Source organism: Haemaphysalis longicornis, unplaced genomic scaffold (genome assembly GCF_048455015.1).
Source record: "Haemaphysalis longicornis isolate Haplotype H1 unplaced genomic scaffold, Haemaphysalis longicornis Haplotype H1 scaffold_1, whole genome shotgun sequence".
In the NCBI taxonomy this organism is placed as follows: Eukaryota; Metazoa; Arthropoda; class Arachnida; order Ixodida; family Ixodidae; genus Haemaphysalis; species Haemaphysalis longicornis.
This window is the reverse complement of record NW_027526203.1, coordinates 11,883,592-11,907,430: the sequence shown is the minus strand read 5'-3', so window position 1 is coordinate 11,907,430 and position 23,839 is coordinate 11,883,592. Positions and strand designations below refer to the sequence as shown.

The following is a 23,839-nucleotide window of genomic DNA, read 5'->3' as shown; positions in this document are numbered from 1 at the left end:
AGACAAGCACCTTACCTTACGACTTCTTTGGAAAAGTTGCGTAACCTGATCCACTATTGTGTACATTCATCGCGACTTTAGTCACAAGTTATTCGGCGAGAGCGTAGACTTTCAAAAAACGCGCTTGTGCGCTTAGAAAGCCTTTCAATACCCAATGACAAAAAAAAAAAATCAGACCTATATTAACGTCGCTCTATGCTGGCCTGACTATAATGTAATGCTGCTAAATTTTAATGGACAGTTTTTTCGTTTTGAAACACGTTTTGAATTTTTCGCGAAATAAATCGGGAAGCGACAACTCCATGCAACCATAGGACAACAAGCCTATCCGGAAGCCGAGCTGTAGCAGCTGTAGCAATCCTCCCTGTTCTGTGCTGTAGCCCTATGCTGTAGCCGAACGGGCTTGATTTCAGTGCGAACAGTTGATCGTGCTCTTGCTTGCGCTGCTTCTTTACCCTTTTCCCACCTTCCATTAATGTAGTAGTCGATATTGTCATGTCGGGAGCTACTGCCGAAGCAAAGATGCCGGCGTCGGGAACATTCAGGTAAAAAAAAAAAAAAGCTGGCACCAGCTTGTTTGGCCCGACCGCGCGAAAATCCTCCTCCAAACGAACCATTCAATCGTAACTGGTGTTTGAGTTGCGGAAGTGGGCGATTGTTTCTGAGCGATCTGCCCGAAATAGCCGTGCGGGTATAAAAACCACGTCTTCGTACGACGAAAAGCCGGGATACGTGCAAGAACCCAAACAAGTAGCGCCGCCGGGAGCAAAACGCAAGCGATGCATATTTGGCGTAAAATACGCCCGGTTGCAATTTCGGTAGTTGAAAGATCCTGAAGATTTCGGTGCACGTTAGAGATAGCCAGGTGCTGGAAATGGTCTCTACTACAACGTGCCTCGTAGCGTAGGCGCAGCTTCGACTCGCAAAGCCCACAATAAGACCCTTTTTGTAAGGCAGACGACAGCGTAATACCGCTCTTAATTCGAAATATTTCAGGCCCCCAGAATTGGAAGAACCATGGGCATGCATTGCGAGAGAGAGAGAGAAGTGATTGGATGGAAGAAAGGAAAGGAAGGTGCACTGGGGATATTATTGAGCTCAGTAGGGAGCTCACCTGCATACAACCCAGTGCGGTGGGGAGGGGAAGAGGGGATAAAAGACTTGGGAGGAGGCTAGGGGTGGAATAGAAAAGGCGTGAAAGAGAAAGACAGGAAGAAAGGAGAGAGAGAGAGAGAGAAAGAGAGAAGAAAAAAAAAAGAAAAGAGGGGGGGGGGGGGCATTACATAAGCGACAGCGGCACAAGTGCTCGTTGAGTAGCCTCAGCTACAGGCGCTGGGTTAGTCCAGTGGCCTCGAGGAATGCCAGGAGGTGTCGGAACACTTCACGACGGGAGCTGGCAGGACCCGTCGGGAACAGCAGGTCCTGCAGGTTTTGTCTGGGCCGTCCGAGACGCTGGAGTGCAGCCTGCAGCACTGCTCTGTGCGCTGCGTGCTCGGGGCAGGACAGGAGCAGGTGCTCCAGCATCTCGGGTTCGGGGCAGTCGGCACAGGCGAGGGAGGCGCGTCGTCCTTGGTGGTGCAGCAGGGCCGCCACCTCGCAACAGTTATTGCATTGCAAGAAGCCTAGAATATGCGTTCAGGTAAAGTGAGCGCAAACATACGGACCGACGACAAAATAAACGTGGCCTTCAAGGCACCACAGTCAGCCGAATGCACAAGAGTGATTTTTATTATCTGAAAAGCAACACATGTGCTAGTCTTTTCAAGCAAGTTTAGTGGCCAACAAAGTTAAGCCTTTGGCCTACCATGGCAAACCGAATTATTTCCGCCGACTTATGGCGCGCAGTTTAAATGCCGCACGAGTGAATGATTTGGTGTTGCTATATAATCACCTTTTTGACCCAAAGGCTGCCCAAAACTTCGATTACTATCAGCTTAAAAGCCCTTTATGTCTTAACTGCCCGTGCAGCCTAGCTGTCAGACAACCGCAGCTTTTAAAACACGACTAGGCTGCTGTGCTTCTGTTGATGACTGGCAGATGAGGCAGTATAAGTTGCATGCATCATCCGTGTCTCAATCTAGATCTGCAGATTGCAAGAGATGTCTGACCTAAAAGACAACTTCCCTGTAGTGGCATGAGCTAACTTGCGTTCCCGACACTCCACTTGGCCTGTTGTGACTAGCGCAGCCCTTTTTCATTATGAGAGCCAGACATCAAGCGGTGACTTTTGTCTGGACTAGCGGCAACTTGACGTGGGACAGTTGGTACAACACGACCGAAAAGATTTCAAGGCACAACAAAACACGGTCAGCTGAAGTTCAACGGTGATTCAGTTTGATGATTTATTTATTTATTTAATTTTTGTGCAGCGCCACAAGATTTATATAGGGTCTAAGCTTGCGCCCATTTTATCAGACATATTTCTGAGTGCTTTTGATCAGTGCGGGAGTGCCAGTCCGGGTGATGGCAGCGTCTAGGCAATTATTAAACACGTGTATGGTTTTCTTGTTATTGTGAATGGTGTCGCAGTGGAAGATGCAGGAGGCACTGTGAGCAATGTGTTGACTTGTTTAGGGAGTTGTCTGATGCGCTGAAGTTTAAAGGTGGGAGATGCCAGTCAGAAACGAAATTCGTTTTCTAGATTTGCTGATTGCGTTTGAGGGCACCCACGTGTGCTGGCAGTATCACCCGCACGCCAGCAACCAACTTATCCCCTTTGACTGGGCACACTCAAAATTGATAGAAAGAGCCGTAGCTGTTAATTGCATTGAATTGGTTGCATTGAACAGATCGTGTACAAGCCAAGTACAAGCCAGCTTTCACTCAGAGGGGACGACACGACGAAGCAGGGTTTCCGCCTTTGGTTTTGTCTGGCATATGTGAGGCACGTTTGCAGGAAGTGAAGCACAAAGGAAAACATTAAAGGTGTTCCACTCAGCGTGAAAGCTGTCGGAAGTGCAGAGCAGTGATTCGCCATAATGGGCTGTAGCGCTGCTATCCGCCCACTGCTACCACCCAACGCATTTCAAATTTCCCGCCTTCGTAGTGCCCGCGCGCCCCTGCCTGAAACAGCGCCAGCGGGAGTGCTGTTCTTTTTGTGCTTGCTTTTCCTCCCGCACGTGCCAGCGTTGCACTGCCACTTCTTTTTGCTTACTATAGTAAAAACCAACCCAACGAGTGTTCAGAACTAAGTGAACAACGGACGCTGCCGGTTAATTACGTATATTTTGCCTCAAATGTACCTACAGTTTTCTTTGCTCTAAAAAATGGGGAGATGTATGACAAGCACCAGTGGTTCACGAGTTTCGAACGCTTATGTCTATATAAGCCGCCTTGGCTTTCGAGGCCTCTGGGTTATGCCACGATGACAGCTGCTACGACGTAACGCCGTGGGGCTTTACTTGGGTCCAGCGAGTGAGCTGCGAAGACAAGGCGAGCCCCCAAAGTGCTCTGCACTTAAAAAGGAGGGTGACCAAGGAAAGGGAGACAAGAAGATTCACGTCATCCCCTACAGACACTGAGTGTCACATGGCATAAGAAATGTAGCGCAGAGATATGGTGTGAATGTTGCCTTTAGCACATGTGGCAAGTTGTCAAAGATTTGCTTGATATTGAGAAAGACAAAGAGGCCCCACAGTGCACAAAGAAGCATGAGACGCAGACCACTGAGTGCGCAAAGAATGTTTTGTATCAAGTCCCATTCTGCTCCACAGTTTACATTGGGCAGACCGGTAGCTGTTTTAACAAAACAGCACGAGAACACTATAACACTATTGGGCTGTGAAAAATAAAGCTGGAGGGCACATATCTGACCATTGTAAAAAATGCAAGTGCTTAAAGCAAACAAAATTTCTCCACAGGGCTAGTGATAGGCTTGAGAGAGAAATTACAGAAACATTCTTAACCAAAAAGCCGGGCCACAAGTGAATAAGCAATCCATCTAGCATCGCACTTTTAGCAAGAGAGACTGAATTCCTGCATAGCGGACCAGAATGCAATGGGTGACGTTATGCGTGAATAACATATGAATGCAGTTTTTTCATTCATCCAGACAACACCAAACATCCTAAGGACATCCCAAAAAAGGCCCTAAATCCCATGTCCCAAACAGCACAGCCTATGGGCATCCCTGGGACTTCCGCACTGGGAGTGTCCTAAAAATGTCCACGAATGGCTGTGATTGGGATGTATGCCGAAGAGCATGCGTGCTTTTTGTTGATTCGGTCAGCCCATAGAGTTGAAACTCTATGGGTCAGCCCAATGTTTTGTTTTTGTGCATAGATGAATAGAACGCATAGGCGCGTGTAATGCGCGGGAAGGAGGTACAGCCGTAAAGCAAATGCATGGAGGAAGAAAAACTTTTCTTTCCTCCATGAGCAAATGCCTCGCGTCATAGAGTTAATACTACTGACTCCTCGCGTACCCGCAGGTAGCGCGTGATTGTTACAGGGAGTGCTTCAGAGAAAGGCTAGTACACTGATTAAACCAACTGAAAACGCTGCTTTTGAGCACGGCAACTTTCTTAGGGAGGAAAGAACCGTCCCGCTCAGATGGCCTGCTGCTTGGTTCCGGGTCTGCCTTGTTGCCATTTTATTTCGTATTTATGTACAATATTTCAAACTATAAGTTAAAAACTAAAATTTCTATTTTTGTAATTATATCTCAATACATTTTTAAAGCTTCGTTGTTATTCTACACCATTAGAGACGTCTGTGAGCTTTTTACGAAACTGATTTAGCCGATTCAGCCATTGCAGTTTTATAAACATGGCCGCCCACGGATGGGGATGTGCGCCGTGCTCCCGTGCTGCTGGAACGTCATTTCACAAGGTAACTATTGCAAGTCGTTTATATGTACCACGTGTTTAAACCCTTCCAATGCCCCTCTTGTGTTTTATGCATGATTTCTTGCTCTGTGGTCGAAGGTAGGTGCTCAGTGCGGAAACGGTCGAAAGGCTTCTCCCGGGGTGGCGGGAGAAGTTGCAACGCTTGCTGCACTGTTTCGCGTCGCTCAACTTGTTTTGTACTTCTAGCTGTTGATTATTTTACATGAATTTATTATACAGCTAGTGTAGAAGGGCATCACTGCAACAGATAAAAAAAAACGCCGCAGATGCCGGAAAGCCGAGCAAGAACAACTCTAGACAAAGAGACATTATTGGGCCTCAATAGTTTGGCTAATAGTTTGACTAACTAAAACTTTTCGCGTAGCTTAGTTCCTGGTTCTAGGCCGCAATCATCAGTCCCGCGCTACCCGGAACGAAATCACTCGTTTCTCGCATGTATTTAGATAAAACCACGTCTCGGGTTTTGTCAACGCGTGAGACAGTCCAGTGACAGCCCTCGGTACTGACTGCATTTTTTTCTTTTTCTTTTTTTTTTTTTCAGAAATGATAGAGCGGCATAGCGCAGGCGTTATGCGTTATAATTTACGCGTTTAACATTTTTCACTGAGTAGCATGTCAGTGTGTGATGTGCTCAATTTACTCAGCTCGCGTGATCGCCTGCCCTTGTATGTGCTAATGACTGTGCTGCAATCTAAATGTGGCTTCTGCTGTAACTTTGCGGCCGTTTGTAGATGGGCATGTTGGCGACTACACAACCTCCACAGCAAAGAGAATTCCGGCAAACTATGCAACAAATGGCAACGTGAACTCGGCCGCTTTGAATACTCAGATCTGGGCCGCTTTGACGACTGTTTTAAAGAAGGGCATTGTGGGGGTAGTTGTGCATCTTGTTTAAAGGGCTGCGAAGACTGACTTCACAGTGCGGTTACTCTTAAAAAGCCTTAACAATTTTTCATGAGCGGTAAACACAACCTTTCACTCATTTTGTTTGTAATCTTTCTCAAATTGCACGATATGCTCTGAATATAGGTATTGCAGTCAGTCTTTAACTGCCAAGCAGCTATATTTCTTTTTTTTTTGCCAATTTCCTGTAGTCTCTTGTCGGCAAGCAGACAATCAGAGATGCAGTTAGCAGTTTTTACAGGCAGCTTTAAACCTGGTGGGCATTACCAGAAAACTGCGACTCCCGTGTCTAGTGTCGTCCTTGTTATTGTTACTCTGTTATATTTCATTGTGCTTTGCACCATTGGATCCCAGGGAAGACTAATGTAATGGCGCATTTGACAAACGTTTAATGGTAAATGGCTGTAGTAGCTTGCATGTGTGTGATGCGTTGTGCCAACAAGCATGACTGTAAGAGCCAGTTCAAAATCTCTTAACTGAAAATTATTTAGAAAAACTGTTTCATTTACATCTGAAGCAGGTGAAATGTTTGGGCAGTCACGGAATGTAAAGGTCATGTCCATGAAACAGAACTAAATAGCAAAATTTCTATCAGACATCAAATTTCTGCGCAAAACAACCCGCAAGCTCCTCAAGGTTTCGCGTGGCAGCGGGCTGCTTTAGTGTTGTGAGTTCTGGCCGCGAGGTTTATTTTGACTGTAGCGCAATCACGAGAGCATGTATCAGGAAGGGCATTGTGAGAGATCAGCGAAGCTCAGCTTGTACTCGTAAGCATGCCGTTTTACCCATGGTGTGAAATCACCATGGGTAAATGTTTATCTGTACACTTCGGTAATGCTCGAGTTGTGTTTCCTTACTGGCAGTGTTCAAACTAGCCGGTGTCCGCACTGTTCATTGAATTCATTACAAGTTGTTTTCTAAATTATGTGCAGGCAGCTTCATGGGCCATGGAAAGCCTCCCCAGCCACAAGGAACTCCAAAGGATAAGAAGACAGCAACACAGTTCTGACGTGCTGCAGAAAGAGCTGCAGCACACTAGAAAATCCTTGGAGCTCCAATGCAGTGACTGCCAAGGAATGATATGAAAGTCGTTTAATCTGATTTTCTTTTTCTTGATTGCTCATGTATATTTTCCTGACACTAATCTAAACTGTTTTTTTTTTGTGTGTGTGTGGTAAGCTACTACGTCGTAAAAAGACTACGGATTTCAGGGCATCATGCCAGAATAAGGTGCATGGCACCAGTACTCCCTCACGGTGTGGTTGTCCGTTTGGACGTTTGTATGATCTCTGCTGTGCGTCAACTAACACCACATACATGGCTAATGTACTATTACAAAGTGCAGCCTGTCTAGTATTGAGTGATATCAGTATTATTTATCTTAGTGTATGAGAGACAAATTCAAATTTAAAACTCGAGAAATCTTATTTTGCTTCACTTGCCTCAGTATTTTCGAAGTTATAGAAAACAATTCAACAGAAATTGGATAGATTGCTGTGCATTCATAATACATACGAATTAGTGGCTGCATGATGTAATTCAATTGGTTTCAAAATTTCTTCATATTTCTGCTAAAAAAGTCTAAAAAGGGAAATTCTCTACTTGATATTTACATGACTCAGTGCAGAGCAGTGATAGTTTTTGTACATGTTGGCTGTAGACTGATTTCTGTGCCGTCAAATTTGGAATTTTTAATTGTCAAGGTTAAAATGTCGCAATATACATCCTTACACGGTCCCACATTTTCAACGCCAACTCATAAGTATGCATGCACATATATTTCCACATTTAGACCTCAGTGCGTAAAATGGTGACAAAATGCAGCCAAATTTTAAAGGTTGGAAAATATGCATACAGCCAACACGTGCAGAGTGTTATTCTTCTGCTCTAAGCCGTGTAATGTTACCTGTTCATCAATTTTCTTCTGTTAGCTTTTATTTGCCTTTTAGCAGACAGGTGAAAACCTATTTGGCTGAGAACAAATTTGTCATTATGTGGCCAATTGGCATGTCTTCTAAGCACACAGCAAATGTCCTCCCTTTACGTTGAATAGTTCTACATAATTCTTTTCGAATCTAGGTACACGTGATCCAAAATTTTATTTTATAAGTTTTTTTTCATTTGCAGTAGGTTTTAGAACTAGTATTTTATATCAATCAGAACTAGATCAGCTGGCATTTCGAATGATTTCTATGTGTGTGTGGTGCAAAGCGATGCCTTACGGTAGCTCCGTATTGTTCAAAAGTGGCCGTGCTGCCTGAGGGAGTGTGACTGCCACATTAAAGGGCCATGCAGACAAAATACAAGCCTGTTTTCTTCGAAAGATTTGGGGTTTTGTAGTGCCCGTAGCACGTGTCGGGCAGCAAATGATGCTTTATTCGCCAAGAAATTAATCAGTTGAAGTTAAAATTTTGATTCTCCCGCCAAATCGTGTGTTTTGTGACGTCTGGTCCATGACATCACAAGGAAGGGTCTTCAAGCTAATTTCAAGTGCGCCGTCCTGCCTGTAGCGGACTGCGGAGCCTTGTTCACCATCAATCCTCTTAAATATCGCCACCATGCTGTCTTCACCTTTGCTTTGTTTTTGACTGTATTTGCACCTGGCTTGGTTTTATTATGGTAGGTACTAGTTGCTTCGTGAAACATGGGGTACGTCTACAATTATGGTCACATAAGACAATGTCGCTTACACCGCTCGGCCAGTGAGACAACCCCAAAGCGCCACGGTGCTGTGCTGCTATAACAAGCATAGTGTGCGCAGTAGTTAACAGCAATACGCACTGGTTCTTCTTTTGTAACTTCCATTGTTTCACCCCACCATTCTTACTGCTATAAAATGAATATGCGTTACACTTAAGCGAAAATAGCTTATTCTGCAAGCTTATAAGCCCTGCCTAACTTGTGTTTGCTTTTGCTGTCCTCAGCCAATCGCACGGCTGTGCGTATGGTGTCATGTGTCCTATTGTGGGAAGTGAGCTAGTGGGTCGCATGGCAATTCCCTTTTTCCCTAATTATGTAGCTTATTTCAGCAACGTTTACATTTAAAGGGGCCATGGAGACAGGTCAAGTTTGGTTCCTTCAAAAGATTGCCTCGGTAGAATCAGGTTGACACCACTTTTAACGTAAACTTCACTCAAATAAGCTCTATAATTAGGAAAAAAAGGGAATGGCCATGCGACCCACTAGCTCATTTACCGCAGCAGAACCTATGATGTCATATGCCAAGCTGTGCGATTGGCTGAGGCCGGCAAACGCAAATTAGGCAGAGTTCATAAGCATGCCCAAAGAGCTATTTTCATTTAAATTTAGGGCACATTCTTTTTATATCGGTAAGAATTATGGAGCAAACAGTGGAAGTTAGGAAAGCACACATGAACATTGAAGTACCTCTGCGTACTGCTGTTGGTACTGCACGCACTATGCTTGGTTTAGATGCATAGCACTGCGAGGCTTTGGAATTGTCTCAGACAACACTGGCCAACTGACGCAAGCGACGGTGTCTTACGTGACCATATTTGTCGAGCGAGCACCATGTTTCACAAAATGATTATTTTCTCTATGAATAAAAACAAGCCATGTTTAAATATGGTCACAAACAAACCAAAAACATAAGACTGCTTTCCGTGGTGTGGCGGTGCCATTTAGGTCAACTAACAGTAAACAAGTCTCCGCTCCACACCAACTTTAGCTGAAAGACCTGCTCTTATATCACTGCAAACGTCATTCAAACACACGTTTTGGCGTGAAAATCAAAATTTTAGCTTAAATTGATTAATTTTGCAGTGAACAAAGCATCGTTTGCTTCTGGACAAGCACTGGGGGCACTATAAAACACGAAATTTTTCGAATAAAACAAACTTGTATTTTGTCTTCATGGCCCCTTTAAAGCCGTGTCAAAATGTTTCTATCGAGGCAATCTTTCTAATGAACCAAACTTGTGTTTTGTCTGCATGGCCCTTTTAATGGTTTTCAGTAACTTTATGTGCACTAATGTGCTTTTCCTTTGTCGTGAAACATGTTTCACCTTTCGGTATTTCATAAAGTACAGCACTTTCAGACCTTATTATTTATGCCATAAATTGCTTAGAAATTAGGCTCACTCTATTTTGTAAATGAATTATTCAGGTGCATGGCACATTTCTGATGTAAAAGAGAAGAGACGATTCTTATCTTTTTGTACATAACTTGTGCTACCTTAAAAAAATGTTTCATGTGAAATTTCACTTCTGCTACAGCTAGTCGAATTTATTGTGAGAAACAGAAGTGAAGTCATGCATCAAGTTATAAAGAACTTTTGTTTGTGGTATTAAGAGTGTATGGTGTACCTTTAAGACTTTAGGTGCTGCTTGATTTTGCCACTGATCTCTGTTATGTATGAAATTCGTCCAATAAAATGGTTTTGCAAGGTTTTGCAGAGTTCTAATTGCGCACTTGAGTGGAGGAAAAGCTTCATTGCAATGGAATGTTGAGCTATAACCACAAGCATTAATCAAAAGTGTCCTGAAAAGGACCTACGAGCACCTTTTTGGAACATCCCAAAAATTTCCTTTCTTTGTTCTACATGGGATGTCAGACCTCCCAGCAAAGTCCTGGTCTGGGACATCCCAGCGAGGTCTTTTTTTGTATCACTTGGGATGTTTTTGGAACTTAAGTGGGATGTCCCTGGGAGTTCCCGAACTCCCAGGTGGGACATCCCTGGTACTTACCTAGGATGTATTTGCGTTCTCTGGATATCGTCTGTCTCGTTTGCTTTCTCCTCGCGTGCTCATTTTGTTGCGCCTTTAAACCTTCTCAGTCATGGCTTTTGTCATTTGGTGCATTCGTTGGTTTGAACATTTGTCTGCTTAGAACAGGAAGGTTTGCAAGTTTTTCTGTCAGATGTGTGTTTTTGCTCCGTTTCCGCGACAACCGATCTGACTGTCCATTACATGTCCTCATGCTCCACCAGGTGGTGCATCAGAAGGCAGACGAGGCAGTCAGGCATGTCCAGACGGTACGGATGGATTCAAGACTCGGGGCGGTCACGTTCGACTGCTGGTGCGGAAGCCCCTTGGAAACGAGCGTCAAGGACCGCAGAATTTGACTCTAAGCAAAGGTGAGAACACGGAAATATGCAAATTGCAAGGGCTAAATCAAGGTAAAAATGTTATAAAGCTGAACTGAAAGAGACCATCAAAACATATTCGTTCAGCATGTTGGATTCTCGACCCCAGGGTTCAAACTACTGGGCAGGACGGTGCCAAAACTATTTAGGGCACCCGACTGGGTCTGAAGGAAAACTGTTCACCCTCCCTTATTTTCCTTCCACTGGTTTTGATGCCTTTTGCTGTGAGCAAAATAAAAAAAAAAACTTGAAACACTTGCACAATGCACAACTTGAGTTGCAACTGCAGTTTGGTCTTGTGAGAGACGTCGTGAACACGCTTAGCAGCCAATTACGCATCGCCATCCAACCTAATGTATGGTAAAAAAACCATACACACTGAAAGCAGAAAAAGACACTCGTTTGCGTCGCAGACAAATGGGTGGGAAGTGGGGGGGAGAAACGCCATCTTCAGAAGGCTTGACAATCAGCTCAAAAGTGGATCAAACACCAGTGCCATGTGAGTAGTGCACTAATGCTGTATTGCAAATGTAACTTTATTCCAACACATTGTTGCGGGAAGCAGCACTGGACGCTGGCACATAGCTCCGAGGATCCCATGCCGCCGCCGCCGAAACGCCGGGTGGCACAGACTTACTTCGAGCTGTCATGGCCGCATTGCAAATAGATGCCTTGGTGTTGTAAATCGATCGTTTCACCACTAACCATCACTCGTCTTTTCAGTCCTGCCACCAGGTGACAATATTGTCGAACCAACCACCCCCAACATGCGGTCAGACCTAAAGTGAGGTGGACAGCATCCTGTAGCATTATCTGCAGACTCAGCTGGTGGGGGAAAAAATGGCCGTGACCACGTGGAAGCTAGGTAGCCTTTCTGGCCTTTAGCATACCCACCCTTAACCAGTTCGAACGTCCCCTTGTCCTTGTCCTGCCAGTGTGCGTGTATCGTCCTGCTACAATAATACCCGTGTCACACGTACACGAAAAATGACATTAAGTGTTTAAGGCCTTCAGATACCAAATGACATTATTTGGGCGGCCCATGCTACACGCGAAAACATGATGGTGATAATGACCAAAAAGAGAAATGCGCCCACATTTTGGAAGTTTTTAACGTAAAGAAAAAAGCCTTACAAGGGTAAAAAATGTTTTTTTGTGAAAGAAAACATTATGAGAAGTAGTGTTTTCTAAAAAAACGGTGCGAGCCGTTTCTAAAAGTGGCTTCAGCAGCTGCATGCCGTCGCCTGCCAGCGGTTGCCAAATCCGAAAAATTCAAAACGACGAGTGACATGAAGTTTAGCCTCTTGCCGCTGTTTTAGTGAACTTCGTCTTCCTCAGAATTTCGCCACCAACACTGCACAAAAAATCGTATTATTTTGAAGTTCAGCTACGTTTCCACGTCAAAACTCTGGTGCTGAGAGTTTCGTTGGTTTCATTTGGTGCTCATCACCGTTCGAGAGTAGGCAGATTTAAGGCGTTCGTGAAGGCGAATGAGTTGTGCGAAACTCCTTTAAACCAAAAATGACATCAGAGCGAATGGCATAGATTGTTGCGGGTAGCAGCGAATTAGTGGTTAAGGCTTAAGGCTTAAGCACTTAAGGCTTAAGCACTTAATTAAAACTTAAGGCTTAAGCACTTAATGTCATTCTTTGTGTACGTGTGGCATGGGTATAAAGTTTCTTTCCACATGTGCTTACACAGTGTTCGCCGATGCTTGGCCCGTCGTTACAACAAAGTGTGGGACACATAAGTGGTGACTCCCATTGGGTGGGGCCTTTGCAATTCAGTCGCATGGGCAATGTGGATTAACAACCTATGGGTACGAGCTACTTGGCACTCCATTATAACTCTGTTAAGCACAGCAAAGAAAACACAGGCCATTTCGAAAGCACAGGACACGCTCAAATGACACTTAGCAGTCATTTGAGTGTGTTCTTCGTTTCTATTTATTTGTCCCGTTGTTGTTGTTAAAATTCAGTTGTAAGTAGCGCTGGTCCTTATCTCCCACGTCCTATGTTTTTTCGCTGCACTTAAAGGGGCACACTGGTCTTAAACCAAAAATGTTTATTTTTACAGTTATGATGATAAATATTGGAGGACATATGTAGTTTTTCATTCTGATTGTAGATATAAAATTTTTTTTTGTGTAAAAGGACTACATTCAAATTTATTTGGATTTTTATGTGTGATTTTATTCTGACAGCTTTTGTTAAAAAAACTGCTGGAGTGATGCAGCTGAACAAGTCACCAGTGAACTGTGCACGAATCAGGGAGTGCAATAAGGCTAACAGTATCGTTCTATCTGGTCTGTAGCAGAAGTTACGACCGTTTGAAGTTTGGGCTTGGAAGGTGGGAACCAGAAAAACCGGTTTTGCCTTCCAAGCCCAAACTTCAAACGGTCGTAACTTCTGCTACAGACCAGATAGAACGATACTGTTAGCCTTATTGCACTCCCTGATTCGTGCACAGTTCACTGGTGACTTGTTCAGCTGCATCACTCCAGCAGTTTTTTTAACAAAAGCTGTCAGAATAAAATCACACATAAAAATCCAAATAAATTTGAATGTAGTCCTTTTACACAAAAAAAAATTTTATATCTACAATCAGAATGAAAAACTACATACGTCCTCCAATATTTGTCATCATAACTGTAAAAATAAACATTTTTGGTTTAAGACCACTGTGCCCTCTTAACAGAGTTATACTGTGATATGGATGACTCACAATCAGTGGCAACCCAGCTGCGGGGGTGAGGTATGAAGGCTTGGGAGCAGCGAATGCATTCAAGTAGTGCAGCATGTGGAAGCCTCCCTCCAGCGATGGCCGTTGTTAGAAGAGGAACTCACAGATAGCGCCACGTGGAGCGTGGAGGCGACAGAAACCACGCAAAAACAGCCCCGCAGAAGTGGTTCCACAAGCTCCCCCCTTCGACAGAGCAGGAATGAACTTTATGAGGACAATGCATCCAGTTTCAATAGCACCCTGTCTGCAACTTGTCTTGGACTTTTCCTTTAGCCATGCAGCTGTACCAGTAAACCCAGTTAATCACCCCGTACACCCAAAGTCAAGTGAGGCGATTTTTTTTTCTCGAAATGAGCCAGATCCAGAAACCAGAACTGAGTCGGGTAAAACTGCAGTGGCAAGAAAAACTCGCCAACTTTCTCCTAAAAAAGGGGTGCCGAGAAAATAGTTGAGATAACGCCCTGAAAATGTGTACGCAGATCGTAGTTCGTACCGAAAGTGAGCCAGATCCTGCTGTTTCACGGATCAAAATATACATTTGCCCAATGGGATTTCGCTTTTGGCTTGGCTGTTCAGACTTTTTCGTGGGTGTTTTCGGAAGTTTTTGTTTTGCTTTTTGTAGCCAGCCTATAATGCGTTCAGACGGCAAGTAGGAGATCGGCAAAAATCTGTCCCCAGATGTCAATGACGAAGTGAACCGAAAAAGTCAACGAAATGAAACAGCGAGACGTGAAACAATGACTTCATTTCGTCTCACCCGTCCCAACAAAATAACTCTGGTTATATTTATTTTGTTTATTCCCATATTTATCATTTTAGTACTTAACTAAATAGCCGCTGCTTACAAGCCCTGGCAAATCCCCCCCCCCCCCCACCCACTGATACTACAAACCACTTCATTAAGGTGAAGAAGAAAAAGAAGATGTGAAGTGTTTTGAAAATTCATGGCAAAGCAATGAAGAGCTTGCTTACTTTGTGAGTGCCTTGAGGCGTGCCCAAGAAAATTATTCCATGAAAGAATAGAGCGGCTAATGGTGCCAAGAGGACTCACCTTCTCTCCATGTATAGTTGTACTGTTCTTGAAGCCCTGTTGCATACTTTAAACTATTATCACGGCAACCGTGAGGATTACCATCAGAAATTTCTCACGGCAGTCGCCTCTCGTTGGCTAAGCTTACTACCCGCAGATTCTATGGAATAAATATTCACTAAAAAGCCGCACTTGCAGCTGCCTCCGTTGCGCTGCAGTATAGTACTTGGATTCAAACGCGAAAGCGCAGGTTCGAGTCCGACCTTGCGGTGTTCCTTTTTTTTTATTTTTTTTTTTAGCTTTCGCAATTTTTCGGTCATCGTGATTTTGTTAATGCTTTTTTTACTCTGATTTTTACTATATCAATAGATCGATGCGCAGGACTTCTATAATGGGTTGAATTACGTTTAGCATAGATTGTGTTCTGTGTCGTTGGGCTGGGTTAGATTAGGTTTGTTGCAGTTGGGCTGGATTTGGGTGGGTTACGATGCGTTCGGTGAGGTTATGTTCTTTTAGGTTACATTGGGGCGTAATATTATTCAGCAAATTTTAGGCCAGCCAGCTTTTACGGAAATTGCCGTGAGAATTTCCCGGAGGAAATTCTCACGGTTGCCACGAGATTAGACGCAGCCTATTTTTAATGCCTTTTCCACCAAAACTGAATCGCACCATGCCTAAAATTCAATTTAATTAAAGTTTTCACAAGAATGCCATATCAACTTCAGTGTTTTAATTCAATATGAGCTAAATACAAACTTATCATTCCGATATTGCTCAAATTGATGGCCTAATTTTTAATTACTTGTGGCCATAAGCTTTCCCTAGCTGACATGCAAAATACATCACATAATGGCTTTGACGGCGTTGCATTTAGGTTTGGTAACAAGCTTCCGCTTGTTGCTCTAGTTCGTGTCAGGTGGATCTGGCTCATTTTGGGAAAAAAGAAAAAAAAACGCTTGAAGCGTTCACTCATCCTCATCATCCCGCCTGTGTACATTTCAGGATGAAAGAAGGCCTGCCCCTCGTTCATCCAGCCTATCCCTGTCTTGCAAGGCCCTTGTCCAGTTCGGCCTCCGATCCTTCCTTCTAGCTAAGGGTCTTTCTCTGCTTCTAGCTCCATCTCTTGGCAGCCACTCGGATACCCTTGTGGTGGTCTGTTCTGTGAATTACATGCCCAGCCCAAGTCCACTTCTCTTCCTCAATTTGAACTGCAACAAGTCTATGCGAGTTTGTTCTCTAATACAGAACGCTAAGTGTTCCTCCATCCCCCTTTCCTCCACTGCCCAAGTTTTACTTCAAGGCACTTAGGCATCACATTTTTGCCCCATAAGCCATCCCTGGCAGTATGCAGTGGCTGTATACCTTTCTTTTCAGTGGTAGATGCCGAATTTCTTTTTCATGGTTGAAATCGGCTGTGTCAATTTGTTTGATATAATTATATTCATCGACCTCTTCAAGCATGTCTTTACCTACTCTGAAGGTGAGGCTTTCCGCTTTTCTGTTTATTCGAATCATTCATGTGCTCTATTGAAATAATGATGGTTAAGGGGGGACATGGGTCTTAAAACAACTTCTTTTAATTTTCAAGTAAACTTTGTGAAACTCGTCAGTCTTGCTGTTTTTTTCCCACTGATTTCAAATATGCCCTTGTTTTTTCAGTTGGTCAATTAGTTCTCGAGATAATTAGAGATAATTAGCCATTTTTAGTGAAACAATAGACAATGGTCATAAAATAGTAATTTTCATGTTTTCCAACAATATGAACCCTGATGAGTGTAGTAAACGAAGCAGATTTTTGATGCATCACTTGGAACTAATTTTACTGCTCATTAAACTTTGGTGTTTGAAATGGGCACTCAAAATGGTTCCTTGCCACTGGTGCTACCAAAGTTTAATGAGCTGTAAAATTAGTTCTAAGCAATGCATCAATAAACTGCTTCGATTATTGCACTCACCAGGGTTCATAGTATTGGAAAATATAAAGATTACAAATTTATGACCACCACTGTTTTGTCTATTGCTTCACCAAAAATGGCCAATTATCTCTAATTATCTTGGGAACTAATTGACCAGCTGAAAAAAACATGGCATATTTGAAATCAGTGGGGCAAAAGCAGCAAGGCTGACGAGTTTCAGAAGGTTTACTTCAAATTAAAAGAATTAGCTTTAAGACCACTGTAAGTCCAGGTAATCACTCAACATACCCAAAATAGTGGGCGTGGGAACAGCGCAGAAATGCAGCACCGTAACTTTGCTCGCTTGCGCACACAGGTTGCTTCACTTCTATCATCGACTGCTGGGCATGAGCCGCGGCCAGTGCTTGTACCTGATAGCGACCAGTTTTCAGCCAGTCCAGGATTGTGCCGGCAAAACCCCTGCAACATCTTCCCGAGCCAGGCGGCCACTTCATCGGTTGTGACGTCATGGCGAGCCCAGGATAAGAACGGATGGCACCAACCTGGCCCCTCCAGTGGGCGTGGGAACAGCGCAGCAATGCGGCACCGTAACTTTGCTCGCTTGTTCACACAGGTTGCTTCACTTCTTCACTTCTGCTCGTGGCTATCATCGACTGCTGGGCATGAGCCGCGGCCAGTGCTTCTACCTGATAGCGACCAGTTTTCAGCCAGTCCAGGATTGTGCCGGCAACACCCCTGCAACATCTTCCCGAGCCAGGCGGCCACTTCATCGGTTGTGACGTCATGGCGAGCCCAGGATAAAAATGGATGGCACCAACCTGGCCCCTCCAGTGGGCGTGGGAACAGCGCAGAAATGCAACACCGTAACTTTGCTTGCTTGTTCACACAGGTTAGTAACAATACTTCTTTATATGCAAAGAAGTCAAACAATGCATGCTTGATGCTGTTCCCATGCCCGGGAGTCTTGTTGTCACTGTTAAGTGAATGTGTTGATGTTATATCTATGCTTGTCTTGCTAGCTGGCGACGTTGAAGAAAACCCAGGGCCCAATAAAAAGGTTCCAGAGTCGGACGCATCCAATAGGGCTCATGAGCCAAAATTTAGTGACATGTTTGCTCTTCTGCAGAGCATGAACTCTCGAACCGAAAAAATGGAACAGGACCAAGTGAAGTTAATATCTAGCGTGAATGAAATTAAAAACAACCAGGAAGCAATCGAGTGCAAAGTTAACGACATCGACCGTAGGCTCGCCGCTGTCGAAGCAAAAGCGTGTGACAATGCCGAGGTCGGGGATGAACTTTTGCAGCTGAGGCAGCTAACCGACCATCTGAGCAGAGAAAACGCTAGGTTGCACGATGAACATTCTCAGCTTAAGGATGGAATGAGACGCAGTAACCTCTTGTTTTACGGTTTGACAGACTGTCCCCAGGAGAAATGGAACCAAACTGAAGAAAAATTGGTTAAAGAGATCACTACCGTTTTTAAGTCACCAGTGCCGAGCGAAGCACTTGAGCAAGTACACAGGCTAGGAACGTACAGGCCCAACCAAAATAGGCCTGTTATTGCGAAGTTCGCATCTTGTTAAAGCAGGAATTACTATCGGTCAGTGGAAAATTCGAAGAGAATGGCATCACTTTTCCTTTATTATTCCTTTCAAACACGGCAGGCGCGAAAGAAGCTTGTAGAATTTGCCAAACAAAGGGACGTTTGCTTCAAGCTTCGGTATAATAAGTTGCTCATAGGTGATAAACGTTACGGTTACAATTTTTCTGACGACAGTGTGTACGAACTTGGCGGCGCCTCTCGGGAATTCGTTAATCAGCAGCTTTCAGATGAACACTCAGTTTCCAGAGCACCGCTATCGGTTGCAAACTCGCCGCAGAAGTGACACGTGACGGGTGGGGGGCAGTGCCCGAAAAATTCACTTTCTTTTCTTTTCACGAACATAAGGAGTGTCGTATCGAAACGCGATGAACTAAATGCGGCGGTCGACCCGCCGCGGTGGCTCAGTGGCTAAGGCGTTGTGCTGATGAGCACGAGGTCGCGGGTTCGATTCCCGGCCGCGGCGGTCGCTTTTCTGATGGAGGCGAAAAGCAAAAATGCCCGTGTGTACAAGATTTCGCCGCACGTTAAAGATCCCCAGGCGGTCAAAATTAATCCGGAGCCCTCCACTACGGCGCGCCTCATCGCCTGCGTTGCGTCGGCGCGTTAAACCCTACAATCAATCAATCAATAAATGCGGCGGTCGACACATGTGACGCTGACGTTGTGTTGTTAACAGAAACGTGGCTTACTTCAAAAAATAACAGCAGTGAATTATTTGACTATACAAAGCCTTTCAATGTGTATCGTCGCGATAGAGGTGATAGATGCGCCGGTGGTGTACTTGTTGCGGTAGCGGATCATATTTCTTCGTCTTTTGTACCTGTTGTAACCAATTTAGAGATCGTATTTGTTGAAATTTGCACAAGTTATAAAAAGATTATCTTGGGTATCTGCTATCGTCCACCGTACTGCGATCCGGGCTTTGTAAATAGCCTTCACGATGCTGTTAAAATAGTTATGAAAGGTTTTCCTAATGTACCAGTCCTTTTAGCCGGAGAGTTTAACTACCCAAATATATTTTGGTCCAGTGATGTACCTCAGTTAAGTTCGTTTTCTACTGACAGTTATAATTTTTTGAGCTTTTGTTCTGATTTCAACTTTTCGCAAATTGTTACCCAGCCAACCCGTATTACACCTACTACTTTGAGCGTTTTAGATCTAGTGTTAACCAACGTGCCTGACCTGTTCATGTCTCCACTTTGTTTGCCTCAACTAAATGATCATTGTTTGCTCCATTTCACTATGGATGTTTGTGTCCCTCAGCATGAAAATTATACTAAGCGCATTAGAGATTACGCTGCTGCCGATTTTGATGCCATCAATAGAGAACTTTGTTTATTTCTGGACAGCTATCTTGATGAATTCGAGGCTTGTTCCGTTAATTCGAACTGGAATTTATTCAAAGAAAAAGTAACATACCTCACTGAAACGTTTGTTCCCCTGAGGTTAGTCACCACCAATAAGAATGCTCCCTGGTATAGCCAATCTTTGAAAAGGTTGGCTAATAAGAAAAAAAGGCTGTTTCGGTCTGCTAAAGTTTCTAACTCGCAGGCCAGATGGGATTCTTACTACGTTGTTAATGGGGAATACAGGAGGGCCACAAAAGCAGCAAAGGAAGCCTATTTTAATAACACACTCCCCAATATGTTAGCCAACAACCCGAGACAATTTTGGAGGGTGGTGAATAAAAAAGATACTCGCGAAATAACACTTAAAACTTCGGACGGGTTAACCCATAAAGATGACTGCGCTGTTATTCTCTGTGACACCTTCGCGGCGGCAGTGTCGGGTTTCCTCAACAAAGGATCAAATCCTGTTTATCAAGCTATCTCCCGATGGAAGCAATTCGTTTCGACACAGCAGGCGTACAAAAAATCATAGAAAACCTTAAAGTCTCGTCTTCCGCCGGAATCGACAACATTACTTCCAAGTTTCTAATAAACACTCAGGTCTACAGCTCCATTATCTTAACAAAAATATTTGAGCAATCTCTGGAAGCAGGCTGTCTTCCGGATGTTTGGAGTGTGGGAAGAATTATTCCATTCTTTAAGTCCGGTGATAAACTTTGTCCGGAGAATTACAGACCAGTATTAATCACTTCGATACCATGCAAAATAATGGAACACGTAATTTATTCGCAGCTTGTAAAATTTTTAGAGGGCAATTCTTTCTTTACTGATTCGCAGCGTGGATTTCGTAAAAACTTTTCCTGTGAAACGCAACTATTATGTTTTATTCACGATTTGCATTCTATTCTTGACAACGGCACACCCATTGACTGTATCTTTTTAGATTTCTCAAAAGCGTTTGATAAAGTACCTCATGATTTACTCATTTTAAAATTACGGAGCCTCAATATAGATGATAACGTCCTCGCATGGGTGATTGCTTTTCTCAGTAACCGTTCCCAATTTGTAACTGTTAATAACTTTGACTCGCCCAAGGTCCCGGTTGGCTCTGGGGTCCCACAGGGCTCTGTGTTGGGACCATTGCTCTTTCTGGTCTATATAAACGATTTGCCTCTAAACATTACTTCTTCAGTCAGTCTTTTCTCAGATGACTGCGTAATTTATCGGGCAATTAAGGGTCATTCAGATGTTCTAGAATTGCAGGCAGATATGGATCGGGTTCAGAAATGGTGTGAGACTTGGGGCATGACGTTAAACGTTAACAAATGCAAGTACATGCACATTAACCGTCACAGCACTAGTATCAGAGCTTATCAAATTAATAATATTCTTCTCGAAGCAGTAAATTCGTATAAGTATCTGGGTATATACATAACTTCTACATTATCTTGGAAGACACACATTGAATATATTGCAGCTAAAGCTAATAGCACGTTGGGCTACCTTCGAAGAAATTTTAACCAGGCACCCGTTTCCTTGAAACTCTTACTTTATAAAGTATTGGTACGTAGCAAATTAGAATATGCGGCATCTGTTTGGGACCCTGGTCATGACTCGCTTATCTACGAATTAGAACGAGTGCAGAATCGGGCAGCGCGCTTCATCCTTTCTAATTACCATCACACCTTGAGCGTCACATCAATGAAGACCACACTAGCATTACCCCTACTGTCTCTTCGCAGGAAAGTGTTTCGGCTGTGTCAATTTCACAAAATTTACTTCAGCATTACTCAGAAATAGATTATTGGCCCAACCAACTTACGTTTTCACTCGCATTGATCATCGCCATAAAGTAGGACTTCCGTCAGCGCACACCAAGTGTTTTCAGGAGTCATTTGTGCCAAAAACTTCTGTATGTTGGAGTCATCTTCCTCATGATATTGTTGGTATCCAAGATGCTGCTTTATTTAAAGTTGCTGTCACTAATTTTATTTGTACGTAGCCTTAGTTCAACCCTGTCGCAAGCGATGTTACTTGATTGCAATTTTTCTGTTGTTGTATTTTGATTTGTATGCTGTACATGTATGTATGTACCCACTGCCCTCTGTAATGCTCTCGGGCCTTGAGGGTAACTCAATAAATAAATAAATAAATATACGCATATATAAACCAACAACGAAACAGACGTTGGTAGGGTAATGATAACGGTGATGGTTAAAGTTGTGCCACCATGTTTTTATTAGATGCCGTAAGGGGGGCGACAAGTTTGCCAAGCATGACAGCTGGCTCTGAAGTGCAAAGCGACTTACCGAGTTTTTATTAGGCAAGAGTGGAAAAGGTTTCATAATGCACCGGACCAGTTCCTATTTTACATGACATGACATGCTTTGTCAATACATATCTACTGCTCAAGCAAACCAGTCATTCGAGTCATCGTGGCCGGGTAAAGTACAGATTTTCCCGGGAAGCTCTGTTTGATCCAATCTCCGTCTCATTTAATCCAGGCACCAGCCAATTTAATCCAAATGCCATCTAATTTATTCCAGGTGCCAGCGAATTTAATCCAAGTGCCAACCAATTTAATCTGTGCGCCAACCAAATTAGTCCAGCTGTCAGAATTTGTGTGATATTAAGCTGTCAGAATTTGTGTGATACATATTAGGCGAAGATTTGCGGACTTTGTTGAACGTTGTGTGGTGAAAACGTAATGTTTCTTGATCCATTATGTGAAAAATATGTTGTGCGCACAGCTTAATGGGCATTTACTAACACCCGCAGACCAAGAGAGCGGTCGTTTTTGATCCGCTGGTAACGCGTGCTGTGAGCTGATTTTCTGCGAGAGTGCCAGCGATGGCTCACGTCAGGAGCATCGTCTGCTCCTTGTGTTCAGAAGTTCCTTTGATCAAAACACGTTACTTAAATGCCCTTTGCATTCTGATTTTCAATTAATGAATGCTTTTCTGCCGTGTTACGTATTATTTCAAAATTATAATATCGTCTGCTCGCGTCAGAAATATCGCCCGCTCACGTCAGAAGTATCCTCTGCTCGCGTAACCATACGCTGGCAAGTCTGATGGCGTGACAATACGCAAGCAGACGACACTTCTGATGATCTCGCAGACGATCAGCACCAAGAGTCAGTCAAACAAGACCGCTCTCCTGATCTGCGCATGTTAGTAAATGTTCATTAGGCTGTGCGCATAAGATATTTTGCACGTACTGGATCAAGAAAAACCACGCTTTTACCACACAATGTGCGAAAAAGTCTGCAAAGGTGCGCCTAATTTCGCACAAGACGAGGATGCGTTCAGATAGGGACAGCCAAAGTGGTGTCATGACCATTTTTTGTTTTGAACAAAACTTTTAGGGTGCATAGAATATTGTGTCCTCACCAAGGATCTGACACAATCTCAGCGAGAAACAGCATACTTCGTGAACTAAAAAAAATATTAGGACGCGACTGGGCAAGGCTACTCGCAGTGTGCCCGGCGTGGCAACTTTGGTGGCCCGTAAAACAAGAAGGAAAATTTTCTGAATCTTCATATTCTCTACACCAAATACTTGCAAACTTTTCTGTTGAAGTCGGCAAGCTTGACTTGTTCGTACTCGCATATCTTCAGAAAATATTGTCACGAAGTCAAAGATGACACAGCCGTCTTCAAGGAAAAACAAGTTTATTGAAGCAAACTTGTGCTCCCCTAACAACTGAAAAAGTTCACAGGCGGCGAAGCATCAGTCAACAAAGTGACGTGTATTAGCGAGCATCGGCGATTCGAAAATGCCGCGGCGTCTGCTTTGCAGGCCTTTATCTTGCAGCGCGAGTGTTTCTCGAACCGCCAATTTACATCCAGAACATTGTAGATCAAAGAAGATTATTGTAGGCTAGCGACGTTAGGGCAAAACGCTCTCCGTATCAGAATGAGATAACCCGCCCGGCATAAAAATAAAGAATGGAACACGCGCTTCGCTTGGGACACAGATAACACAGCCGGGCGCGGCCGAATACTAAAACCAAAACATAAACAAACAAACCAAATGCCTAGTTTGCGACAATATCATCCCAAAATTAGTCAGAAAAGCAATGTCGTTCAAAAATGGCACTTTTAAAAAAAATTTAATTTACACATTGGCTTAAAATCTAAGCTCTCAATTTTTTTTTGTCTAGTTTACCAAGGGTAGGGGAACATTTTGTACCCTTTTCATTTCTGTAGAAAACAAACTTTTCGAAATGCTGCCAAGTCAAGTACACAAAAAAAATGAAAATAAAAAAAAACAGCAAACTTTCGACGTGATTTTAAAAAAAACATCGTCTCTCAATTTTCTTGAAATTTTCCCATATCGTGC

At 43.6% G+C, this 23,839-nt stretch overlaps 1 long non-coding RNA gene across 2 annotated transcripts in view; it reads left to right on the top strand.

Annotated features, from left to right (window-relative positions):
- The first annotated feature begins 342 nt into the window (after nt 1-342).
- The window catches only part of LOC144175155 (uncharacterized), a 36,596-nt gene continuing 13,099 nt past the window's right edge, over nt 343-23,839 (top strand). The window contains exons 1-3 of one of the 2 annotated variants that reach the window (XR_013323623.1): nt 343-545; nt 10,698-10,844; nt 16,897-17,154. This is a non-coding gene — a long non-coding RNA (uncharacterized LOC144175155). The remainder of the gene's footprint in view (nt 546-10,697; nt 10,845-16,896; nt 17,155-23,839) is intronic. The other variant, XR_013323622.1, reaches the window with a different exon arrangement.